We start from the raw sequence: 27,847 nt of genomic DNA on the forward strand, positions 1-27,847 counted from the left end.
ATTGAAAAAACACACATGTAACATATAACTCTGTTTACATTGGAGTGGAGAATTAATCCTTTCCTGGCTTGGTCTTAGATCCTGTTTATAATTTTATATCTTATTGCCATAAAGGGTCTGTTCTGTCTGTCTTATGATCACTGTTTTAAAGTTAATACTGGTCATTTGTGCCTAAATTCCAAGGGGGAAAATGTATAGTGAGCCATGTCTGACTCCCTGTTTCCCATCATGACCTGAAATAGTTATTCAGGTTTTTTGTTTTTGTTTTTGTTTGCATTTGGTCAAGAGTGGGTGTCTATTGTATTGGGAGAGTGGCTTAGGATTTTATTTATTTTTATATTCTCCTTTTTTTTGGTCAAGATATGACAGAGGCAGTATCGATAGCCAAGCTTTCATTTTGTCCCATATGGATGCCAGTAGGGGTGCTGCTGGCCCCAGGTACATCATATCCCTCGATGCTCCATCGTGTCCCTCCATGGTCCACTGTGTCCCTATGGCCAAGGGATTCAAGTCAAAAGACTTATAGCCAATTAATTCTTCTAGACCAGATAGTAATGGAGGAAGTAGGTAGGCACTCATTAAAATTAAACCCTTTTAAGACACATAAAAGCCAAAACTCAAAGGCCAAGAGGCAAGGTTACAAAATTGACTTATCAATACCTTCTATGCATTGAGCTATTGTATTCTTGACTTGTAGTAATTAGCTATGTGAAACACACACATTTTCTTCAGCTGTTTAGGCATCTGTGTGCCCATTTTGAGTTGGAGAGTCTGAACTAATTTTATTCCTCAAAACCAACCCTTACAATCTCATGTGATAGTCCCTGAGCTGAAGGGAATGAATATTTAAATTTCTGAAGGGAAAATTAAACATAAGGAATTAACAATGTTTTCAAAAAAAGATCATAATCTCTGCCTGGTTCTGAGAATGAAAGAAAGGGAAGCTCATTGCTAGCCAAACATTTGCTTAGTATTAAGGCAGATAATAAATGATATATTTCAGAAAAAGGCAAAATTATGAAATGAATCTTGTTTTTTAATACAGGCCTGATCCTGTGTCTCATGAAAGCAGTTTACTTTGATTTTCATCTTTGTACAGATCTAAAGACAAGGATTTGGTCAATTTGAGTTTGGTGTTACATATTGGCAGGAGTCAGTGCTTTGTTTAGATGAGATTTGTGTACCCTGGAGTCAAAGCCCTGTAACTTAACAGCATAAGGATTAGTTAATATCCTTTGATAAGGACCTTTTTAAGGGTCTACAGGGAGTTATTTAACTGACTTTCTTCCAGTATATGTAATTATCAGACTGAAGGTAGTGATACTGGAGTTCACAGTGTGACTGGAAGCTGTAAAAATAGTCTACAACTTTGTCGTGATTATTTTTTATAGCTTTAATATGCACCAGCAATAAGACTGTGAGAAACTTCATTTAGGATTTTGATTTTAATGACATTTGTTAAAGCTGTTAAAAAGCCTCAAAATATTTGATCAAAGTAGAATCACAGGTCATTGTAAAACCATAGCTACTTATTTAACCAAAGTGATAATTAAAAAGACTTTAAAGGCAATGCAAAAGGCTATATAGATATAAAAACCTTAACTGTTTTAAATCTTAGTTTTTAGCAATGAAAAACCTAATAAAGACAGGATAGTAATTTTAGAATCTTATTTCTTAAGGCAGTTATCAAAAAGGGGGAAAAAAATCTGTCCACTATGTGACTATTTCTCCTTACGAGATGCCCATTTAGATGACCTGAAAGTCAAACCAGATGAAAAAAAGTGCTTGAATTTAATCCAACACAGGAAAATGTATTCAAGGTTATGAATATAGCAGGGGAATACATGACTCAGACACAGTTTAAGTTTCCTGATAACATTGAAAATTTAAATGTATCAAGAAAAGCCAAGAACATACAACTAAGTTATGCTAGAGGAAAACATCCCTTTCTAGATCTTCGAGATAAACAAACATTCTAGCATCAAGCGTAACAACAGAACTAGAGGAAAGAAAAAAAAGTTACAGGAATTGACAAAACTTTTTCATGACTTACCAAGACCATCTATGGCATGCTTTGACTTTCTGACTAGTCCTAAAGGTCTCTCTTCTAAATAACCAGTTGTTTTATTTTCAGGACAAAAATTTACCATACAAAATCCTTTTTCATATGAAATTATTCCTTTTCTTTATAGCCTTTCATAGCAAAAATACATCTCTATATCCTTCATAACTTTCTTCACATCTATCTCTCTCTCTTTGACTCACTGGTTCCTTTCTATACTGATTCATAAACAACAATTTTAAAGCTCGTAATTCATTTGTTTGTTGTAGTTGTTGTTGTTTTACTTTTAGGTTCAAGGGTAAACGTGCAGGTTTGTTATATAGATAAATTGTAAATCATAGAAGTTTGTTGTACAGATTATTTCATCACCCAGGAAATAAGCATAATACCTGAAAGGCAGTTTTTAATCCTCATCATCCTTCCACCCTCCACCCTCAAGTAGGCCAAAGTGTCTGTTGTTACCTTCTTTGTGTCCATATGTACTCAAAGTTTAGCTCCCACTTGTAAGTGAGAACATGTGGCATTTCATTTTCTTTTCCTGTATTATTTCACTTAGGATAATGCCTTCCAGTTCCCTCTATGTTGCTGCAAAGGACATAATCTCTTTCTTTTTTATGACTGTGTAGTATTTCATGATAGATATGTACCACATTTTCTTTATCCAGTCTACCATTGATGGGAATTTAGGTTGGTCTTGAGAATAGTGCAGTGATGAACATACATATGCATGTATCTTTATGGCAGAATGATTTACATTCATTCAGTTATATACCCAATAAAGGGATTGCAAGTTTGAATGGAAATTCTGTTTTGAGTTCTTTGAGAAATCACGAAACTGCCGTCTATAAGGGCTGAAATAATTTACAGTCCTACTAGCAGTGTACAAATATTCCTTTTTCTCTATGACTTCATCATCATGTTATTTTCTTGCAAGTCCATAATTTGAATTGACCTTTAGAGAACTTCTGAATTAGACAAAATTATTCTTTTTTTCAATAAGACTAAATCCAAGGAGGCTTCTGGCTTCCAATGCCTCTCAGAGAGACACTGAATTAAACAAAATGAAGAAGGAAAATTATCAAGATTAGGAGGAAAATTATAGGTGTAAACTTCAGGGCATACAAGTGTAGGGTGATGTGCATCATTGTTGAGGTACAAACAGCAAATATAAAGCCAACAAAAGAGATTGGGCGATCAAGAAGAAGTAGGTCCTGGAAAATATCCCTCTGAGCCTCAAACACTTTATCCACCTCTGTATGGGGCTCCAAACCCCCAGTCCTATGGAAAAGTAAAGGAACATGGGCATTCCATAATTCCTGGGGCTTAGAAGGCTAAGTATGTTGCAGGAAAAAAAGAGGGACAACAAAGGAAAGGAAAGAGCCAATAAAAGATACTCACCTGCTTGTGAATCCAAAAACTTAGGAAGCAATAAATCTTGAACTGTTCGTCAGATGTTAACATTTTATACATAAAACAATTCCAGAATTTCAGAATGTGTTTTTCTATACCATAAACTTTTCTTAATTGACAATGACTCCGACACACAACAAGTCATACAAAGAAAGCTGTGGACCAAAATTTTGAGTAAAGTAGACTTTATTAAAATTTGATTTAAGAAAAAAACAACAACAACAAAAAACCTGTTCCACTGGGCACAGTGGCTCACACCTGTAATCCCATCATTTTGAGAGGCCAAGATAGTTGGATCACTTGAAGTCAGGAGTTCGAAACCAGCCTGCCCAACATGGCAAAACCCCATCTCTACTGAAAATACAGAAATTAGCTGGGCATGGTTGCATGTACCTGTAGTTCCAGCTACTTGGGAGTCTGAGGCAGGAGAATTGCTTGAACCTAGCAGGCACAAGCTGCAGAGAGCTGAGACCAAGTCACTGCACTCCAGCCTGGGTGACAGAGTGAAACTCTGTCTTAAAAACAAAACAAAACAAAACAAAACACAACACAACAAAACAAAATAAAACAAAACAAAAAGACTTCTCCCCACTTTTTCCCCCTTCGCTTTCAAATGAGTTTCCAACATTTAAATTTTAGCCATAACTGACTGAACTGTGCTAGAAAAACAAAATCTCCAAGTAATCTTGAAATAGTAATATTATAAACAGTAAGTCTTATATCAACACCAGTAGCCTAATAATAGTAGATTCCAAGCAGGCAGAAAAGAGGGAAATGGATAAAGATATTTAGAAGATTCTATTTAATTTTAGAGTTGCAAGACAAAAATAACCACCAGAATGCCAACAGGCTGAAACTTCAGACAAGGAAATGGGACTCTGGGTTTCCAAGCCAGTCAAATGGATCAAGATTCATGCACATTTTAAAGTGGGTGTAAAAGCATCTGAGCCCTCCAGTGGTTAAGATATAACAAGACCAAATCTTACAAGTCCCCAGGTTTTCCATGCTGTCCTGCCACATGACAAAGAAAAGCGAGTGAAAAGGCAATAGTCAGAAAGTGAGCGTTGAAAGTGAATGTAGAAAATCTCCATGCTAGCCATAAGGACCATAGTAAGGCTTCAGTAAAGCAAAGGCAACAAACTGGAAAATGACAAGAACTATAGCTTTCCCATATCCGGCAAAGGACACAGGATGGATTAACCCAAAGCATATACTGGAAGTCATCTTCCAAGGCTGTTTCCATTTTTATTAAACACCAGGGACTCTACCCTTGTTGGGCCAGGACTCTAACCTGAATCTCCTACCCCAGGGACTCTAATACCATGGCCTGGAACTCTAGCCCAAATCTTAGGCAGGCGTCTTTACCCTGTAATATACCCAAGGGACTCTAACCCCATTGGGCCATGACTCTATCTCAAATATTATACTCCAGTGACCCTTACCCTATTGGGCCAGAACTCTAACCCAAATCTCTTATCCCAGGAATTTCACTTGGCCTTGGAGATATTAACCTTGATAGGATGCTAGAGTGGACCTCACTTACTAGTGAATTGGCACTGCCCAGACTGGATTTCCTTGGCATAGGGTCTCATTCTAAGGTACCTTTGTACCTTTGTCATGGTCACCAGCAGATCAGAAAAGGGATCTGATCCAGACCCCAAAAGAGGGTTCCCGGATCTCACATAGGAAAGAACTCAAGGTGAGTCACAGAGTACAATGAGAAGAGATAGTTTATTGAAAGCTACTTCATTACAGAGTATGGAGTCCCGAGAAGAAAACGGAGCAATACGTTATCTTTTTTTTTAAGCTTTTCTTATATAGGGGTCTCATCTGTGTAAACACTAAACTAAGCTGTGCCTACATGCAGGTGGGCTGACAGCATGACAAAATGTATTATTCTACTTATTTAAAGAAAGCTATCCTTGACATTTTAGTGTGCAAGTACATCAAAGCATAACTATAATTATCTTGAAAGCATATATTGTTATGGGTAATGGGACATCTGGACTTTCTGTTGTTGTGGGAGTGTGTCCTTGTAGGCATTACCAAACTTCTTCCTTAGCTGCAAACATCTTACGACCAGAGGTCATGACTGACAAGGAATGTGCCTTGCTAGTTTTAAGATGGAGTCGATTTCAAATTGGTATCACTCTGGCCGCCTAGGGTTCTGCTTCCCTAACAAATGTATTCCTTATTTCCCTGCGGGGAGTGTCCTCTAGGCCACGTAGGAAACCAGAGTAACCTAATAAGGTTCTGGTTTGTTTGTTTGTTTTTTAATAAATAATCCTTTCTGATCATCTCTCTGATCCTTTTTGATACTCTTTTTAAAACACTGCCAAAATAATTCTGGCATTTCTCCCTCATTTACTGTAGATCATCATTATTTCCACATTTCAAGGAACCATCCCAGCAGTATATTCAGCTAGCTCTTGATGCCCTTGCTGAGATGACAGAACTTAATTCATGGAGAAATATCCCATAAAATAAAACTCTCCATAACCCAGCATTACATGCTGCTGTTCTGTTCTCTGCATATTTCTCTTCCTCCTGTACAATAGCTTTATGTTCTAAATATCAACGGTCACTCCCGTGTTCCTGGTTCCTACAAAAACATAATAGTCAGACGTAAATTAGAGACATTTCTTTCCATTCGGATTTTATTTAACCCTGATCGTTTCTGGCCTGGAAACGAAAGAGTGAACGAAGACTATAATGTGAGAAAACATTAGGTAGCTAGCAATAATCCTCTGTGGAAAATTATGTGTGCTTCCCAGGTGACTCTACCCCTAGAGGTAGGGGCCTGATTTTTTTCAGCAAATAAATGTCAGGTAAATCTGTGGAGTCATTGTTCTCAATACCACCAACCAAATTTCCCTACCCCAAATCTTAGGGTCTCATTCTTTCCCTATGAGGGTCCTGAATTTAGAGCAGGAGCATTGCCTGGGCTGTGAACTTGATCTCAGTGATAACATTTGGATCTTGAACCTGACTTTGAGGACAAGCTGTGCTACATCTGCAGGAGAATAGGATCTACTCTATAGGATGCTTTTTCTTGGTTTCCAGGCAATGGAGAGCTGCTCCTGTCTACAGGTTTAGCCCTTCGGGCTTTTACAGTGTCTTGAACTGTTAGTTGATTGCCCTGTGCCATAATATTAATAATTTCCATTTCCCTCAGATCTTTTATATTATTGAGATGTAATAAGCAAATACTTTCCCTTCTTCTTATAAGGTATCACAGTCTCTCCAGTGAGAATTCCAGAAACTAACAATGCCTTGGTATACCAGGGATTATTTTGCTAACCAGTAACAGAATTCTGTTTTGTTTTGTTTTGTTTTGTTTTGTTTCGTTTTTTTCAGATGGAATCTCATTCCATCACCCAGTCTGGAGTGCAGTGGTGTGATCATGGCTCAATGCAACCTCTGCCTCCAGGGTTCAAGCAATTCTCTTTTCTCAGCCTCACAAGTAGCTGGGATTACAGGCACACACCGCCATGCCTGGCTAATTTTTCTATTTTTAGCAGAGACGGGGTTTCACCTTGTTGGTCAGGCTGGTCTCGAACTCCTGACCTCAAGCAATCCACCCTCTTCGCCCTCCCAAAGTGCTGGGATTACAGGCATGAGCTACCGTGCCCAGCCTGACCAGTAATGGAATTCTTACTGCTATCTGATGAAATTTCTGAATCCCTTGTCAAGATTCTGCTTTGTAAGTTCACTTATAGTAGTCATGTACTAGTTTGAGTTTATTAAAAGCAGACTATAAATCAAGGGTTGCATTGCAAGTGGTTTATGTTGAAGTTTATTCCAAGTAATACCAGGAGAAAGTGGGGAGTGAGAAAGAAAATGGTAGAAAACTAATATTGGTAATTGTATTATAGGGTTCTCATGGCTAACACCAGAGCACCTGCCTTTAGAGACTTTCTGAAATACTATGTTAAAATACCGTGTCTCATAGAAACCTGGTAAAGAGGGAGTACTTATTCATCATCCATCATTCTACACTGATTGAGGGGCAATTCTAGGGCCAATCTCTCTGGTACTTTAACTGTCATTGAGAATATTTACCTCAGAAAGCAGCTGAATATTTAATAAGGCATGTTTTCAGCTGCGCATAGAGCCTCATGTGTCTGATACTAACACTTTGCAGAGCAAAGGCAAGAGGATCACTTGAGTACAGAAATTCAAGACCAGCCTGGGCAACACAGTGAGACCCCATTTCTACAAAAAGTTTAAAAAAAATGTTGGCATGGTGGTGCCCACCTGTAGTTTCAGCTACTTGAGAGGCTGAGACGGGAGGATTACTGGAGACTGGAGTTGGAGGCTGCAGTAAATTATGATTGCATCACTGCACTCTGTCTCTAAAAATTTAAATAAAAATAAGGCATGTTTGCACATTACTTAGCCTACCACCTGACATTTATCTTTCAATAATAATTTTTTTTCCTGTTAAACTTACCTTCAAAGATGAGACATTTAATAATGATCAATGTTTCTTTATTTTATTTCCAACTTTTATCTGAAGTTCAGGGGTATATGTGCAGGATGTGCGGGGTTTTTAGATAGGTGAACATGTGCCATGGTGGTTTGCTGCAAGGATCATCCCATTACCCAGGTATTAAGCCCAGCATCTACCAGCTATTCTTCCATGATCAGTGTTTCAATGAAAACGCATGTATACACCACTTTGCTGTCTAAACTACATTCCATTGCACAGCAGCAGAGAACTAGTTCATTGGTGCCAATTTGTATTGCAAAGAACATTATCAGTGACTGTTTTGGAATTGGAGTTAATCTCTCAATTTCAGACATTTAAAAGGTACTTGCTTAACAAGATCTTTTAAAATGTAGTGTAGGTTTCAGAAAACAAGAAAAGTACAGTGTCTTTGAATCTTAAACAAATGACCTTTGTTTAACATCTTGTCTAAGGTTTTCTGCCTCTGGGTATTATGAGCCATTGAGACCAAGATTGTCTTTTCTTTTTATGTATACAGATTTTTGAGAAAAGCGTTTCTTTTTATAGTTTGTCTAAGTTAACCTTCTTCTTTTAAAGTTACAGCTCACGAACACTTCAAACCTAATCTTTTTTGACCCTCAATTTTTTTGACCCTCAATTTTTTCTCAGAAGAGTCAAAAAAGAATCACATCCTCCAATGTGAAAGCCAGCATTTTTAACCCATCTTTTATCAATTGTGAATTGTGTGTTAGTCTGTGTATGTTTACCTTTCCTTTAGGTGGTAAAGAGGGAAGTAGGGCTAATGTGAAGATTTAATAAGCGAAGGTAACATAGAAAAAGTAATAAAAAATAAGTAAATATTTGAAGAGACTCCAAAAAGTCCCGACATCTTTTTGTTTTATTAGTGAATACATGAGAAAAAAATGTTTAAGAGCATATGTAACAAAAATTTCTTTATAATGCAGTTTTTAGTTTTATTATGTGTTAATTCTGATGATAATATTTAAATATAAAACCTTAGAAATTGAAATAATCTTATACATAGGACATTTAGAATAATATTAATAAAATGGAATAATATATCTATATTGAGCCAGATAATTCTGAAATCAGTATTTATTATGTTGTATCAGTTTACAATTCTGAGGAGGAGATTACCACTTCAGTTTTGAGATTTTACATATGCATACTGATTTGGAAAAAAAAATCCATAAAGATTTAAAGAAACAAATTTTGTGGGAAAATAAAAATATGAATGAGCTGAATTACTAATGCAACATTTCTGTTGTGTTCTATTCCTGTCCTTTGAAATGTTTGTATTAGTATGCCTGTTCTTCTGATGTTCAATCTTGATAATGTCTGCAAAGTACAATATGAAAAATAAATGAAAATGAATGTATCTTTTACTTGTCTGTGTGTGTGTTCTCTTCTGTTATAAAGAGGTGAATCAAAAGCAAGATGAAAAGGTATTATAATGCTGAGTGGCAGAATGTGACACAAGAGTTCCCTCAAGTGTGTCATACAGCCTACAGGGAGACCAAATGCATTAGGATGTATTTATATTGACAAAGGAGTCATTCTTTCTAGTGTTTAGAAGAAGAATTCTGCCATGACCCACATAACAAATTACTGTTGTCTGACCTCATTGAAACAAGAATGCAGTAAAGTAGGTCCAGTGGAGCTGAAGTAGTAGAGGCTCTTTCAACACAACAACACTTCTGCAGGGTGCAACGATAGCCCCCCCCTTATTTCCTATTCCACTAAAATACTCGATAAAGAGTCTTATCACCTTGATCCCAGAGCTCCTTTATTAAGAGACAGAAAAAGGAAATGCTTTGTTACTACAGAGTGGCATGTTATTTTCTGAAGAGTTAAGATTAGTAAACGAAAGAAAGGATTCACACAACCTGGAAGAAAGCCTTCTGTTGTGTTGTAGTATAGCCAGCCAGCAGCTTGCAGTAAAGAGGGGATTTTTTTCCCATTATTTCACATTCTGTTGCCCTTTCTACCTTGTAGAGCTCAGCCACCAGTTGCTAAACGTCCACCCCTCTTCAATCATCTCACTTGCACTGAACATGTATATTTTATTCAAAGCACACATTATATACTTTTTAAATGAAAAGATAAATATAGTTTGTTTTATAATGTATTGCTGTTTCTTATGGATATTATTTGCCTTAAAACAGCAGATTTTTCTTGCAATGTTCTTATCTTCCATGGATCTATTTCCCATTAACATTTTTATGGAATTATTAAATAAGCATTTTTATGTGATTGATTATCCTGGAGCAGGGATGTTGGAAATGACTTTTCAAACATAGCTAGACTTGAAACAATTTAGTTGTAAAGATTCATTTAAAATAAAATACTATTTTTAAAATGTTATTCAAGCTAAATAAACTTCATCCTGACACATTGTAACGTAATTTTTCCAAAATAAAAATGTAAGAACTTTTAGTGCTCAGTAAGTACTTCTTGTCACTGTTGCTGAGCAGGCAGTTCTATAGTCACTTAGAATAACTAAAGTAATATTTGGTCATTTTTCTAATAGCCAATAAAGTACTGAATCTTACACACCACCAGACAGCTTAAAAACTAAGCCCATTAATTGTTGCTCTTAATATTCCATTTAATGCTTTACTGCTAAATGCAGTCAGGAGAAAAGCAGTGGTTTGTAATTTTTATTTTGACATGTACTTTCTGGATTTAATTCTTACCAAATTGATTTTGCAAGAAAGTTGTTTCAGGCGTCTTTGTTCAGAAGGCCTTAAATTAATAACAATGTTGGAAAAAAATGCAGCATTCATGATGGCTCTTCAAGACTAAAACTCTGGTATCTAAGCACTCTTTCTCACCATAATAACATCCTTAATGAAAGGGTTGAATGTATCACAGTTTGTTTTTACTAGTGATATTTGATAGGCCAAGAGATTTAAAAGTCATATTTGTATAACTAAATTATTTTCAAAAAATTTCCATTTATATGTAGATTTAGGAGTTACACACACGTGCTTATATATTTGGGGTGTGTGTGTGTGTGTATATATATATGTATATATATATATTTGGAATATGTGTAATACACGCACACACACCCCCTCACATGCATATATATATATATATATTAAAAAAAATAAAATAATCTAAAGATCAACCCACCCCATCACCTATGAATTTGCTGTACATTGTGGGCTGACAAATTGTAATTTGGAATGTGAGAACAAGGCAAAAAAAATAATTTGCAGATGAGTAGCAACCTCAATCATACTAGAGAAACATATCTCTTAGGCAAAAAATTTGTTCTCCAAAAATTCATATGTAAAAGAACAAACTTCAATGGGACCATATTTGGAGATAGCTTTTAAAGAGGTAATTAATATTAAATAAAGTGATAAGGGTGGTGCCCTCATCCATAATATGTGTTTCCTTAGAAGAAAAAGGGGAGACACAAGAAATGTACATGAAAAGACCACATGAGGACGTAGTGAAAAGGCAGCCATCTGCAAGCCAAGGAGAGGAGCCTCAGGAGAAACCAACCCTGCAGGCACATTGATCTTACACTTCTGGACTCCACAATTTGAGAAAATTAATTTCTATTGTTTAAGCCACACAGTGTGTGGTTTTTGCTACAGCAGCCTTAGTAAACTAATATAATACCAAGCCAAGATGGAAAACTAGATATCTTTTATCAAGATAGTTCTTAATTTACCAAAATGTATGCATTTCAAAACACATTTTATTCAAGCTCTCTGATTGTGCTATTTAGAACTTTTTATAGTTCTTGTATATCACTATGCAAGACATATTTACCTTACATAATTTCCAGGGTATTTTAATCATGCGTATGTTAGGTTAGAAAATAATAAAAAGCATTGACATTTAGTAAAATGTTAGAAAAAAATGCTTCTGTCATATTGTGTCTCTTAAAACAGATGCTATTACTTGCTATTTTCTTGACTTAGCCTTTTATTTTAAAAATGTATATATATGAATAGCACTGTCCTATCTATCCACAACCTTCCTACTTGATTTTATTCATTCCCCTTAAACCAAGCAAATCAGGGAAGAGCTGAGTCATAACAATTTAAGCTTCACAAGAAAATTGAACCTTGTTGTTGCTGTAAGTGTTTGGGGTAGGAATAAGCATGTGAGAAGTTCTGACCAATACTGCACAAATTAAAGTCTGGTAACATTTCTTAAGAAAGGTTTATTAGAATAGCAAAGAAGCAAAAAAGCATGACAGAAAGTCATTCTTTCTCCTGACACTTGCATTGTTTGGATAAGAACACAAATAATGAAACTGTGACAGCCACTTGTGAACATGAGTAGACAAACCTGAGTAGGAAACCCCATGTGCTACTAGGGGACAGAGAAAATATAGGAAGAACCTGGCCCTAGATGGCATCAGTGAGTTGCTGAAATGACCAACTATGGTGCTTCCTGACTTCTGGATTCTACATGACATAAATATTATATATATACACACACATAATATATATGTGCATATATATACACACACACATATATACATACACACACATACACAATCCTGAATTTTAAGGAATTTTTACTTACTTTTTTGTATCATTTACACCCAACACAGCCTATTTTAATAGCTCAATATATTCAAAATGTACTGTTCAAAAGAACAGGCTGTTTTTTGTACACATTAACTTAATTAATCAACCCAAATGCCTATGAAGTATAAAATATTCTAATCTCTTTTATATAAGTAAGAAATATTAAAGCTAAGATTTAGAAAATTAGGAAATATGACAAAGTAAAAACATAGTGTTAACTCAAGTGGCTCTGATGATGGAGTGCCACATTTAAGTTTGTTTTATTAAATGCATTTTCTATGTTTCCTTCATTAATTGGATATTGCCAGATAAGAGAAAAGTTCCATTTTTATATTTATCACCTAATGATTAGAAATAATTACATAACCACGTTTTTTTCAATTTTACATTTTATTGATAATTTGTTACATATAAATTCTGTGGACAATGACCAAAACCTGCCCTCACAGCATGCAGTATTTTAAACTGAAATTAATGAATAGACAAAATATAAAATTATATTAGTTAATGTAGAAACTTTCCAGTTACATGCAAAATATTACATGTGCCCAGAGGTGGAAAAATTATCTCCAATTTTGATTGGTAAAGAAACTAGGTAGTGGTGGAAATATTTGATGTCAATATTGAAGGAATGTTTACATTTTCAAAATGTAAATTAGAATGTCACCTTTCAGGCAATATGGAGTAACAACGTCCAGATTAACCTCTTCTGCAGAAACAACTAAAAATGTATAAGAGACAACAGTACTCAAAATATTAAAGATCAGGCAATAAAGACAGATATCCCTGAAAGACAGAAAACAGTTGAAGTGAACTTGAGAAATACCCTCAGTGTACTGACTGGAGAAATTTTCTAGGATGCAGAGCAAGGAATCAAAGCCAGACGAAGCCCAGAAATTTCCCTAAGATGATGTGATGGAGCTTCATAGAAGCCAAGGTAACTAAAGTAAACAGGATAGAATAGAAGAAAGAGGTTCACAGATTAAAAAAAAGAAAAAAAAAACACAAAACTTTACATATCCCAAATATATTATGGCTATTCCTCAAGTATTTAGATGACTGCTAATCAGTACATGCTAATCAGTGTTTAAGGAAACTCTCTAAGGCAGAGAAAAAAGCAAACTAAAATAACTATGGAAAACAGTCCTCCAAACTCACAGATGATGCCAGGAATAGTGCTTGGTCCCAACAGCTAGAATACAAAAACCTCATAATTCAGGTAGTATTAGTTAGAATATTAAAAAAAGCCTTGCCTCAGTAGTGTGTAAATTTAGTTCTTTCTTTCTCTTCTTTTTTTTTCTTTAAAAAAAGGAAGGTCTGGGCCTCATTGAGAAATCTTAAATCAAGACCTAAAAAGATCAAGCCCCCCATTAGCTTGCCTAAGTCCCAGAAAAATATCTCAGGAATATTTAAAGAAATGAAAAAATATCTGTATAAATTAAAATTGGAATTGCAATGTCTGGTATCCAGTGAAATATTACCAGGGATATAAAAAGGCAGGAAAATAAAATCCATAATAAGGGTAAAAAAGAACCAATACAAAGCAATGAAAAATAATACATGTGACAAAATTAGTAGACAGAAACATTAAAAGAGGTATCATAACTTTTTAATCCACATCTTCACAAAGCTAAAGATGGAACATGTTAAGTAGATGTATGGGTTATATAAAACCTTTCATGTAGTACATTGCATGTAATTAACATATTAATGTCAAAGAATAAATATTAGAAAACATGAAGACATACAATGGTTGGAAGACAATTCTACATAGTTTATCAAATTACTGCATGTCTTTTGAGTGATGGCCTAATTACCCTTTCTCATGGACTATCATTTCAAGGATGCTGGTATGTGAACAGACTTTGGTGACAAAGCTAATGTTTTCTACTAAAGTGAATATTAAGAAAATGTATTGTCCATTCCAAAAAATTCAAACTCTGTAAGCTTCTGTAATGCAACTCCCTGTGTGTACAGGTGCCATCTTGCCTTCTTCATATCATGATGAGTCTGTCCCACAGACTCTGGCTGAGCAATGGATGGAAGAAGTATGCTGACACAGGTATTTTTCCTGATAGCATGCCTGGGGACTCCATGGCTTAGCACCACTGATGAGAGTGCCACCCCATAAGCCGGCCCCGCTTGCATTTATTTAGTACAGACTTAATGACAAAGGCTTGGAGTAAACACCATTTGTGGGTAATAAACATTGTCAATCCCCCAAGTAGAGAGCAATCCTGCATGCAAATGATCAAAGATTGGTTTCTGGAGACAGGAGTAAGCAAATGTATCTAGATAAGTTCCTTTACATTCCCTCATTATCTGCCCTTTGCTCTCAACCTCCAGATAAGATAATTTGGCTGCCTTCAGCCATAATTCTCACCTGAAGCTTTTGCAAAATTTCTCGGCCTTCCAAGAAGGTTTGAGTCATTCCCTATAACTTTTCCCACCACCATGACCGATCTCCTACAATGTGACTCTCAGGGAACCGGGCTTGAAGAACCACTAAAAACTAGAACCACTAATATATCATCCATTACTCTATTAGTCTGTTCTCACATTGCTATAAGGAAATAACTGGAACTGGGTAATTTATATAAAAAAAAGGTGATTTAACTGGATCATGATTTTACAGGCTGTACAGGAAGCATTCTGCAGGCATCGACTTGGCTTCTGGGGGGTCTCAGGACACTTACAATCATGGTTGAAGGTGAAGAGGGAGCAGACATGTCACATGGGTAGAGCAGGAGACAGAGAGTGAGTAGGGGGAGGTACAACATATTTTTTAACAACCAGTCTCACTAGAGCTCACTCACTATCTAAAGGACAGTACCAACTGGATGGTGCTAAATCATTCATGAGAAATCTTCCCCCATGATGCAATCACCTCCCACTAGGCCCATCTCCAACACTGGGGATTACATTTCGAACGAGATTTAGGAAGGGACACACATCAACACTATATCAGTTACTATTTTTGTGAGTAATAAAATTTCTTGATCCCTGACCCAGGAGTCTGGTTTTCTACCAGCATCATTAAACTGTGACAAGTTAAATTGTCAGCATGCAAGTGGAATAAAATTTCACACTCTTAACAGTTTTTGACAGTTATATAATAACAGGAATGCATAATACTGAAATAAACATACGTTTCTTAAAAGGAGAGATAGTCACTTCAGGGAGTAACTAATGTTATTTGATATGGTTTGTCTCTGTGTTCCTGTCCAAATCTCATGCTGAGTTGTAATCCATAATGTTGGGAGAGGGATCTGGTGGGAGGTGATTGGATCATGGAAGTCAATTCCCCCTTGCTATTTTCATGATAGTGAATGAGTTCTCATGAGAGCTGGCTGTTTAAAAGTATGTAGCACTTCTCCCATCGTTCTGTTTCTCTCCTGCTGTCATGTGAAGATGTGCTTGCTTCCCTTTCACCTTTCTGAATGACTGTAAGTTTCTTACAACCTCCTAATCTATGCTTCCTGTACAGCTTGCAGAACTGCAAATCAATTAAACCTTTTTTTCTTTAAAAACTACCAAGTTTCAGGTATCTATTTATAGCAGTATGAGAACAGACTAATACAGAAAATTGGTACTGGGAGGGAGGCATTGCTATGAAGATACCTGAAAATGTAAGAGTGACTTCGGACCTGGGTAATGCACAGAAGTTGAAAGAGTTTGGAGGGATCAGAAGAAGACAGAAAGATGAGGGAACAGTTAGAACTTCCTAGAGGCGTTTGAATGGTTGTGACCAAATGCTGATAGTGACACTGTACATGTGAAGTGAAGTCGAGGATGAGGTGCTCAAAGGGAATGAGGAACTTATTGTAAACTGGAGTAATGGTCACTCTTGCTATGATGTAGCAAAGGGACTGGCAGCATTGTGCTCCTGCATTAAGAATCTATGAAATTTTGAATTCAAGAGTGGTGATTTAGGGTACCTGGTCAAATAAATTGCTAAGCAGCAAAGCATTCAAGATGTGTCTTGGCTGCTTCTAAAAGGCTATGCTACTTTGCACAAACAAAGAAATGACCTAAAACTAGAGCCTACACTTAAAAGGAAAGCAGAGCTTAAAGGTTTGGACAATTTGCAGCCCAACTATATGGTAGAAGGAAAAAAAAAAAAAAAGGATTTACTGAGGACAAATTCAAGGCTGCAGAAATTTGCATATGTAAAGAAAAGTCAAATGTTAATACTTGAGACAACAGGGAAAATGTCTCCAGGGTATTTCAGAGACATTTCTGGCAGCCTCTCCCATCATAGGCCTGGAGGCCTAGGAGGGAAAAAGGGTCTCCTGGGTCAGGCCCAGGACCCTGTTGTTCTGTGCAGCCTTAGGCCATGATTTCCTGTGTCTCAGCCATTCCAGTTTCAGCTGTGGCTAAAAGGGGTCAAGGTACATCTTGGGCAGTGGTCTTGGAGGGTCCAAGCCCCAAGCTTTGGCAGCTCTCATGTGATGCTGAACTTGTGGGTTGTGCAGAAGGCAAGAGTTGAGGTTTGGGAGCCTCTGTCTAGATTTCAGAGGATGTATCAAAACACCTGCATATACAGATAGAAGTCTGTTGCAAGGATGAAGCCCTCATGGAGAACATCTACTAATGCAGTGTGGAGGGGAAATGTGGGGTCGTTATCTCCATACAGAGTCCCCACTGGAGCACTGCCTAGGAAAGCTATGAGAAGACGGTCACTGTCCTCCAGACCCCAGAATGGTAGATCCATCAACAGCTTGCATCGTGTGCCTGGAAAAGCAGCAGGCACTCAACTCCAGTCCATGAAAGCAACTGTGAGCACTGTGCCCTGCATGACCACAAGAGCAAAGCTGCTCAAGGCATTTGGAGCCCACCCCTTGCATCACTGTGGACTGATTGTGAGACATGGAGTCAAAGGAGATTATTTTGGAGCATTAAGATTTAATGACTCCCTGTTGGGGCAGGCTTGTAGCCCCTTTGTTTGACCAATTTGTCCCTTTTGGAACACCAGTATTTATCCAATGCCTATACTCCCATTATATCTTGAAAGTAACTAACTTTTTTTTTGTTTTTTTACTTTACAGGCTTATAGACAGAGGAGACTTGCCTTGTCTCAGATGAGTCTTTGGACTTGGACTTTTGAGTTAATACTGGAATGAGTTAAGAATTTGGGGGATTATTGGGAAAAATGATTAAGTTTTGAAATATGTAAAGGACATAAGACTTGTAAGGGGCCAACATGGAATAATGTTTTGCCTCTGTGTCCCCACCCAAATCTTATGCAGAATTGTAATTCCCAATATTGGTGGAGGGACCTGGTAGGAGGTGATTGAATCATGGGGGAAGATTTCCCCCTTACTATTCTTGTGATAGTAAATGAGTTCATATGAGATCTGAGTGTTTAAAAGTGTGTAGCACTTCCTCTTTTGCTCTGTCTCTTGCCACCATGTAAAGACATGCTTGCTTTACCTTTGCAGATGATTGTAAGTTTCCTGAGGACTCCCAGCCATGCTTCCTGTACATCTGTGGAACTGTGAGTCAATTGAAATTCTTTTTTTTTTTTTTCATAAATTAGCCAGTTATATCTTTACAGCACTGTAAGAATGGGCTAATACATTATTTTAGGGAAATCCATGGTAAAAAATAGCAAACGTGTCTGATTATATAATCAGCATACTCGATTGCCTATAAAGGAGAAAGTGAGGAGGTGGTTGCAAGCTGAGTACTGGAAAGAAAAATTTCAAAGACTTGACCTCCAGGTAGATGAAATGTCTTTCCAATTTGTGCTAACCTTTTACAGAAACTGGTACTAAAATTATCCTGAGTGGGCAAAACTTGTCTCTTTCTTTCAGTCAATGGTTGCCTAGATTCAAATCCACATTAAATATAAAGTGAGGAATTCTATGTTTTCTATGGGCAGAAATGAAACAATTTATTAGAAACTTAGCTGGTTCACTTGCCAGATGAGGAAGAACAGTCTATCCTTTTCATAGTCCATTATGCTGCTGCATATCCATAAGCTTGGGGAAGTCAAGCAGTCCTAAAGGTTCTTGCATTAAATAGTGGCTTTTATAATGCAGCTTGTCCCTCGTGGAAAACTTTTCTCAATACATATATACTTCTATAGAAAATCATAGATGAGATATTTAGTGGTATTCTGGTTCTTACGGCCCCAAATTGGGTTAACAATGCTGATGACTATGACCCACTGGAGAATGAGAAAATTGCCCAAAAGAATCTAGACACATTCTTGTGTTTATTCTTACTTCCCCGAAATGTTCACCTTGTTTTATGTGAAAACCAATTACCAAATGCAAAAATAATGTCTGAGAATATGAAAATTTGATGCAAGCCATGAGCTTATATAGTCTCATTGAACTCCAAGATAAAATCATGAGAAAAATTTCATGCAGGGACACCATAATCAAATTGCTTAAAAACAGTGATAAAGAGAAAATCTTAAAAGCCGTGTTGGGGACTCAGAAAATGATGTCCCATATATGATACTCTTGGCATGCTGAGTGTTTCACCTAAAGGAGAAACAAGGTCTTTCTGATCTTTTCCTATCACCCTGACTCTCACTTTTCCTTTTTTCCTGAAGCATAGGAGGCGCTGTCTCTGAAATTTCTTCATCTGACTAAGGGAAATTCCTCCAGAAGGAATTTAATTGTCATGAGTCCTCTTCCCACAATCTCATTAAACCAGAAAGAGTGATTTACAGAATGGGAGAATACAGGTTGACACATAGTATTCTTCTGAGGACTGTTACCTGAAGTATCTCATCTTCATAACAAGACCACATTTGTTCATAATGAATTTCCCTCTCTCACCCTCTCATTGCTTCTGACACCATCCTCCCCCAAGAAGCTGTAAACTGCTATTCTCTCTGCAGCTTAAAATGTTATTTAAACTTTAACCATCTGGCCCTTTATTGAATCTTATGCTGTGCATGACTTCCTTGCATTTGCATTTAATAAATTAGTATGACTTTTTTCCTGTTAGTCTGTCTAATGTCAAGTCTATCCAAGAAACTCAAATTATCAAGCCTTCAGAGAGTAGAAGGAAAGTTTATTTCATGGCCAGCCACAGCTGCTACAAGACAAAAAAAAGTGTATACTAAGAAACAAAGATAAGGATAACAGCAGATTCCTCACTGAAGAGAATGCAAAATAGAAGACAATAGAACAACATATTTGAAGTACTAAAGTTAAAATCAAAAACAAAACTTTTTGATGTAGAATGCACAGATATGTTACAACTATGAAATAACGACTTTTTAGACATACAGAGATTAGAGGATTTTATTATGATTATATCCAAACAAAAAGAAATATTTAAGAACATCTTACATTCAGAATGAATATGATATTTAATATATCTTGTGGAAACCTGGATCAGTACAAAAGAGTGATGAGCACCAGACAGTTTAACATATAGAAAATACAAAGTTTCAAAAATTCTCTTGAAAGACATAAAATTGTTTAATAAAAAGTAGTAACAATGCCTTGTGAGACTTAGAACATATATACAGGATAAATATGTGATGAAAGTAGCACAATGACTGGGTGAGGAGCAATAGAAGGTTTACTTTTCTTAAGCCATATTTACACAGGTCTATGTGAGTTGAACTTAGATTGAGATAAATTAATGATGATTCGATAAATGTTAAAATATACAGTAAAATAACACAAAAAGAAGCATAGTGCATATACAGGGTGGATACACTGGACAAAGGGATGATTCACATTCAGGTGCGACAGAGTGAGGCAGCGTGAGATCTTATCACACTACTCAGAATGGCACAAAATTTGAAACATGAATTGTTTATTTCTGAAATTTCCCATTTAATATTCTAGGAACACAGTTGATCAGGGGTAACGGAAATTGTGGAAAGTGAAACTATAGATAAGGGGTGACTACTGTATATACATATAATAGAATATTATTCAGCCTTTAAAAACAGGGAGATACTACCATTTGTGACACATGGATGAACCTGGAAGACATTACGTTCAATAAAATAGTCTAGACACGGCAGGACAACATGATACTACATGATAACACTTACATAGAATCTAAAATAGTCAAACTCATAGAAGTAGAAGGTAGAATAGTGGTTGTCACATGACAGGGAGAGGAGAAAATGAGAAGGTATTAGGAAATGGGAAGCCTTTAGTTATGCAAGATGAATAAGTTCTAGAGATTTGCTGTGCAGCATAGTGCCTACAGTTAACAATACTCTATCAACTACTTAATAATTTTCTAAGATAGTAGCTCTTATATTGTGTTCTTATAAAAATAATAAAAGAAGAAATAAGGAGGAAACTTTTGGAGGAGATAAATATGCTTATGGCACAATCGTGGCTATTTTTTTCACAGGTGTATGCTTTTCTCCAAATTCTTCAAGTTGTAGACATTATATATATATATATATATATAGCTTTTTGTATGTCAATCATACCTCAATAAAGTGGTTTTTCAATTAAAAAAGATAAATTATGCTCAGTTAATCCAAATAAGGAAAAGAAAGATAAAGAAAAAGAGGAAAAGACAGATTAGACATATAGAAACCACAAGAAGATTATAAATTTAAAACCATGTCAATAACTACACTAAATAAAAATGATGTGTACACCCAATTCAAAGGCACAGATTTTCTGATTGGATAAGAACACAATAACCAACTCCATACTGCCTATATAAAGTTTACCATAAAATAATTATAAGTCTTTAGAAAATAAAAGATGGCAAAGATATACAATGACAATGCAAATCAGAAGAAAGATGGAATGGTTGTATTAATGTCAGGTAAACTAAGAGCAAGCAATAAAGAGGATCATTTCATAATGACAAAGGAGTCAATTCATCTGAGAACCTAATAATACTAAAAGTTTATGTACATAATGACAGAGCTGCAAAAGATATAAAGCAAAACTGGGAACTGTAAAGAAATATACACATAGTTACAAATATATTCAAATAATTCCATGTATCTTATCTAAGTAATAGATTGAACAATGGAAATCAATTTGATTATAGAAGACTTGAACAACTGCATCAACCAACTTGACAGAATTAATATTTATGAAACATTTTAACTTATAATTAAAAAATTAACATTCTTTTCAACTACAAATAAAATATTTTTTCAAGATAGACTTTTCTCTGGGCCATAAATCAAGTCTCAGCAAGTCTGAACAGTTTTAAGTTATATAAAATAAATGTAGACTTCTACAATGAGCTTTTCTATTATCTGCTGTTAATGCACAGTGTATACTAAAGAGGCTAAATTCATAGAAACTTCTAGCCTTAAATACCTGCATGTCAAGGCTTCTCACCATTATAACTTTAAAACATCAGTATCATATCTTGTTATTAATTTAGATTCTTTTTTTTACTCTAGATAATTTTATTTTAGGAACATATATATCCTTATGTAATAGAATTTAGTCAGAGATAGTTAACTTACTTCTAACACTGACTATTATAGAGAAGGTGTAATACTTCAAAGGCAAATATTAGCTTCTCTACCTCAATAAAATATAACTACATAGATTATATCTGTTCTCCCCAGACCCAAGAAAACTACAGATGTGATCAATGATTCAAAGATTCCAAAACCTCTGTATTAATTCTATAAAATTATAATAAGAAAGTCTGAGCTTATAAAATAAAAATGCAAAGCAGACCATTCAAAAATTTCGATAGCCAAAACTATTTTATCTCATTGCAAATATCTGAATGAATACTCATAATTTGTGGCCAAGTATAGTATGATTATATTAAAAGCTAAATCTAGCTTTATTTCACACAGATGGTAGAGAGAAACTATATTATTGGAAATCAAGTCAAAGCTTTTAAGTAATTATTTTGTCTATGGCTGAGGTCAATGTTATGGTTTTACTTAAACTAAAACCAAATTAGTATTCTTGGTTGGAAGGGTTTTGTTTTTATTTTCTTGTGTTTTTCCCAGAACTTTAAGTATACTCTTCAAAAGCACAGGTGGCAAAAGAAAAAAGTAAACAAATAGAATTGCATCAAACTAAAATGCCCAGTACAGTGAAGGAAACAATAACCGCTGTGAAGACACAAACTATTAAATGTGAAAAAAAATCTGCAAACCATATATCTGATAAGGGGTTAATATCCAAATACATTTAAAAACTTAGCAACTCAATAGCAAAAAAATAAAATAAATAACCCTATTTAAAATAGGCAAAGGGGCCAGGCGTGGTGGCTCATGCCTGTAATCTCAGCACTTTGGGAGGCTGAGTGGGTGGATCAAGAGTTCAGGAGATCTAGACCATCCTGGCTAACACGGTGATACACCCCCCTACTAAAAATACAAAAAGTTAACCAGACTTGGTGGTGGGTGCCTGTAGTCCCAGCTACTCAGGAGGCTGAGGCAGGAGAATGACGTGAACCTGGGACATGGAGCTTGTAGAGAGCGGAGATGGCTCCATGGCCCTCCAGCCTGGACTAAAGAGTGAGACTCCGCCTCAAAATAAAAACAAACAACAACAACAAAAACAGGCAAAGGACCTGAACAGACATATCACTAAATAATAGCCAACAGGTAGTGCCCAACGTCATTAATTATCAGGAAAATGAAAATGAAAATGACAAACACACCTATTAGAATGAGTATTATCAAAAAAGAAAGATAGTGAGTTGATAATACGTTCTTAATGTAATAATAAGGGAATTGTGTTAAGCCGTTTATGAGGCATATGCTACTATGATTCAATCACCTCCCACCAGGCCTACCTCCAACATCAAGAATCACATTTCAACATGAGATTTCCCATGGGGACAACCATGCAAACCATATAGTAAGTGTTGGCAAGAATGTGGAGAAATTGGGACTATTGTACACTCTTAGTAGGATTGAAAAATGGTGCAGGAGCTAAGAAAAAATTAGTGTTGAGGTTCCTTAGAAAATTAAAAGTAGAACTATCATATGATTCTACAATCTTGCTTGGGGTATATACCCAAAGCAAATAAAATGAGTATATTGAAAAGATAACTGTACTCTCATGATTACTGCAACACTATTCACATAGCCAAAATTTGGAATCAAAGTAACTGTCCACCAAGGAATAAATAAAGAAAATGTGGTATATGTACTCCATGAAATACTATGATGTCTTAACCACGACGAAAGTGCTGTTATTGCAATAATATGGAAGAACATAGAAGACATTATGTTAGGTAATATAAGACAGACACAGAAAGACAAATATCACCTGATCTCATACACATGTGGAATTTAAATATGTCAGCCTTACAGTAATAAGAGTAGAACGGTAGTTACTACCCTTTAGGAGACAGGAGGATGCCTGATAAAGGATACAAAATTTAAGTTAGATACTAGGAATGAGTCCTGAATAACTATTATACAGTATGGTGAGTATAGTTAGTAATAATGTATTATATATTTCAGAATTATTAACAAAGTAGATTTTAAGTGTTCTCACCACAAAAGAATAAGTGTGTGAGGTAAAAGATGTTAATTGAGTTGATTCAATTATCCCACAATATATATACCAAGCATCACGTTAAAGGCCATAAATATATACAATCTTTGTTTATCAAGTAAAAATAAAAAAACTTGAAAAATAATCAACCAAATAATATGTAAATAAATTAAAGTTTATTATTATTATTATTATACTTTAAGTTCTAGGGTACATGTGCATAACGTGCAGATTTGTTACATATGTATACTTGTGCCATGTTTGTGTGCTGCACCCATCAACTCGTCAGCACCCATCAACTCGTCGTTTACATCAGGTATAACTCCCAGTGCAATCTCTCCCCCCTCCCCCCTCCCCCTTCCCCATAGTAGGCCCTGGTGTGTAATGTTCCCCTTCCCGAGTCCAAGTGATCTCATTGTCCAATTCCCACCTATGAGTGAGAACATGCGGTGTTTGGTTTTCTATTCTTGCAATAGTTTGCTGAGAGTGATGGTTTCCAGCTGCATCCATGTCCCTACAAAGGACACAAAGTCATCCTTTTTTATGGCTGCATAGTATTCCATGGTGTATATGTGCCACATTTTCTTAATCCAGTCTGTCACTGATGGACATTTGGGTTGATTCCAAGTCTTTGCTATTGTGAATAGTGCCACAATAAACATACGTGTGCATGTGTCTTTATAGCAGCATGATTTATAATCCTTTGGGTATATACCCAGTAATGGGATGGCTGGGTCATATGGTACTTCTAGCTCTAGATCCTTGAGGAATCGCCATACTGTTTTCCATAATGGTTGAACTAGTTTACAATCCCACCAACAGTGTAAAAGTGTTCCTATTTCTCCACATCCTCTCCAGCACCTGTTGTTTCCTGACTTTTTAATGATTGCCATTCTAACTGGTGTGAGATGGTATCTCATTGTGGTTTTGATTTGCATTTCTCTGATGGCCAGTGATGATGAGCATTTTTTCATGTGTCTGTTGGCTGTATGAATGTCTTCTTTGGAGAAATGTCTGTTCATATCCTTTGCCCACTTTTTGATGGGGTTGTTTGTTTTTTTCTCGTAAATTTGTTTGAGTTATTTGTAGGTTCTGGATATTAGTCCTTTGTCTGATGAGTAGACTGCAAAAATTTTCTCCCATTCTGTAAGTTTCCTGTTCACTCTGATGGTAGTTTCTTTTGCTGTGCAGAAGCTCTTTAGTTTAATTAGATCCCATTTGTCAGTTTTGGCTTCTGTTGCCGTTGCTTTTGGTGTTTTAGACATGAAGTCCTTGCCCATGCCTATGTCCTGAATGGTATTACCTAGGTTTTCTTCTAGGGTTTTTATGATATTAGGTCTAACATTTAAGTAAATTAAAGTTTTATAGCCCTGATTTTCAAAGTTAATCTTTCTAACTCAAGCTTTCAACTCACCAAATTTGTCACAATAATTAGTAAGTAGACTAAACCCTAAAAATTTATTTTATCCTAGTTATTAGGAAAATAATACACATACACTCTTCAAACCAGTTGTGTTATCAATATAAGTGAGACACAATGTTTTGGAATATGTGTAATCAACATTATACAATGTGTGATCAACAATGAACTAATTAATAATGTCTTGTAGGATTGTTTTCATTCTTTTTCTACTTTAAAATGTATATAACTTATTGGAAGACGAAGGGAAAATTCTAGAATATAGAAACAAGACTGAAACACTTTATTAAGGCTTGTTTTAGTCAGTTTTTACTAAGTTATATAGTATAAAAACAGTCTCACTACTTCAATAATGATATCATCAAATATTTATTTCTTGCTCTTTCACATGAGTGTTTTTGTTCAACTAAACCTCCTCTAGTTCCTCTGGTCTCCACTGGGCTTACCTTAACTAGGCTTGATTTGACTCAACATATCTTCTCTTTCCATAGCTTCAGATAAAAGAAAGGCCCACTACCTGAGACCATTGCATTTATGGAGCAGTGCCAGAGCATAAAGGTGAGCTGAAACTCATGATATCTCTTAAGATTCATCTTCAAAGTGAAGCACTGTAACTTTGACCCACAACCCACTGGTCAAAACAAATTACATGGGATAAATATAACCCCAAATGTAAGGGAGTAAATAGTTAAAAGAAATATTCCAAGTGGCCAAAAACATGTTACATACTTGGATAAATATGAGTTCAACTTTAAGTAGGTTAGAAAAATACTGCTTTCTAATCATTATCAGCTAAATTTGGATGTCTAGTTTACATATTTTCACAGTATTGCATATATATATACACTGTGTACTTGGGTCAAAAATACTGGTAGAACCTGTTTGGAATTTTAGTAAAACATATGAGAAGATAAAGGTAAATAATGAGACAGCTGAAAAAGTTGAAAACCAGTCCGATGTCAAGAGAAGTCTAGATAAATATGACCAAGAGCGTGATTATATAAATAGGTGACTCAATACAAAGTGACAGAATGTTCAAAGTGTAGCTAGCCCATGAATAAAAGAAGAATGAATGGAAGAGAAAGCCCTTAAATTGCTTTATTAGGAAATTACAGGGGAATTTATTTGCATATTTCTGAGTTCAGGACATACTTTGAGAGGAAAGAATTAGGTAACACAAAATTTTAAGGCAGGCAAAGTTTACACTTCCCAACAAAACAAATGGATCCAAAACTTATTTACTGAGCAATCATTATATCTTAGAATTTCATTAGCTTCTGTAAAAGGAAAGATTAAGGTAACTTATCTTACACTTTTACAAAGTTATGATTCTTGTACATTCACATTATCTATGAATGTCATTCACTAGTTAAAAAAGATGAGAATGACAAATCTACAGAAAATTGTGAAATTTATCTTTTAAATTAGCAATTTATTCTGATTTTCTATAGTTTGTAATGCATAAAATTGATTTTTTCTGAATATTCAAATACATCATGTAGCATACACAAACAAGCATTAGCTATTAAATCTTTGAGTACCTTTAAACTGTTTTGCCCAGTGTAGGTAGTAATTGAGGTTATATTAATTCTCATATTTATTTATATGACACTTGAAATGTCATTCAGGGTTTTGTAAAAGTCTACATATACTGCCAGATAAAAAATATATTTAGCAGTATGACTTGCATAAATAAAATATCTAAATCATTAAATTTAGATATGCAAGTAATTTCTGGATTGTTAACAATGTACAGAAACATTTGGAAAATATTTATCTCTGGCCTCTGCATCAAATCTTATTTCACATCTTGTGAAAATACAAACTGGAATTCTATTTTGTTAGATCAAAGTATATAAAAATTAGTTCTGAGAATTTTCACTCTCTAAGTTGTTGATGAAGCATCACTATCTATTTAAAGAGTTATTTGTAATTGCAGAAAATATTGATACATTCATATCAATCTAGTATGGCAGTTCTTAACTGGGGAAAGGGTGTCTTTACTCCCCCCACCACCCCAGATAATATTTGGCAATCCTTGAACCATTTTTGACAGCTAAAACTTGCAGGTTGGGGTGGAGAGGGGTGGGGTTTAGTGGCTTCTTTTGATTAGAGTCCAGAGATGTGAGTAAACCTCCTACAATGTATAGGAAAGCCCTCCATAATAAAAAAAAGATCAGGGCATTAAGGAGTTATTTAACTAATTTTATTTATTTTTAACAGAGTTTCTTTTGCATAATGGATCCATATGTCTAAACTATGCATTTTATGCTATTAAAAACCCTTGATTATTGAATATGTTACTATTGAATAATACAGGCTCTATCCAAAAAAATAGAGAAAATTAAAATACTTTATCAACAATAGAGAAGCTAATATATTCCAGACATCATTCTAAGAACTTTGAGGGTATTTTCACCACCTTATGAAATGCTCTTTATTGCTTTCATTAGCACTTTGATAATGAGGAAACTGAGGCACAGC

This window comes from Theropithecus gelada, chromosome 6 (assembly GCF_003255815.1).
Source record: "Theropithecus gelada isolate Dixy chromosome 6, Tgel_1.0, whole genome shotgun sequence".
In the NCBI taxonomy this organism is placed as follows: Eukaryota; Metazoa; Chordata; class Mammalia; order Primates; family Cercopithecidae; genus Theropithecus; species Theropithecus gelada.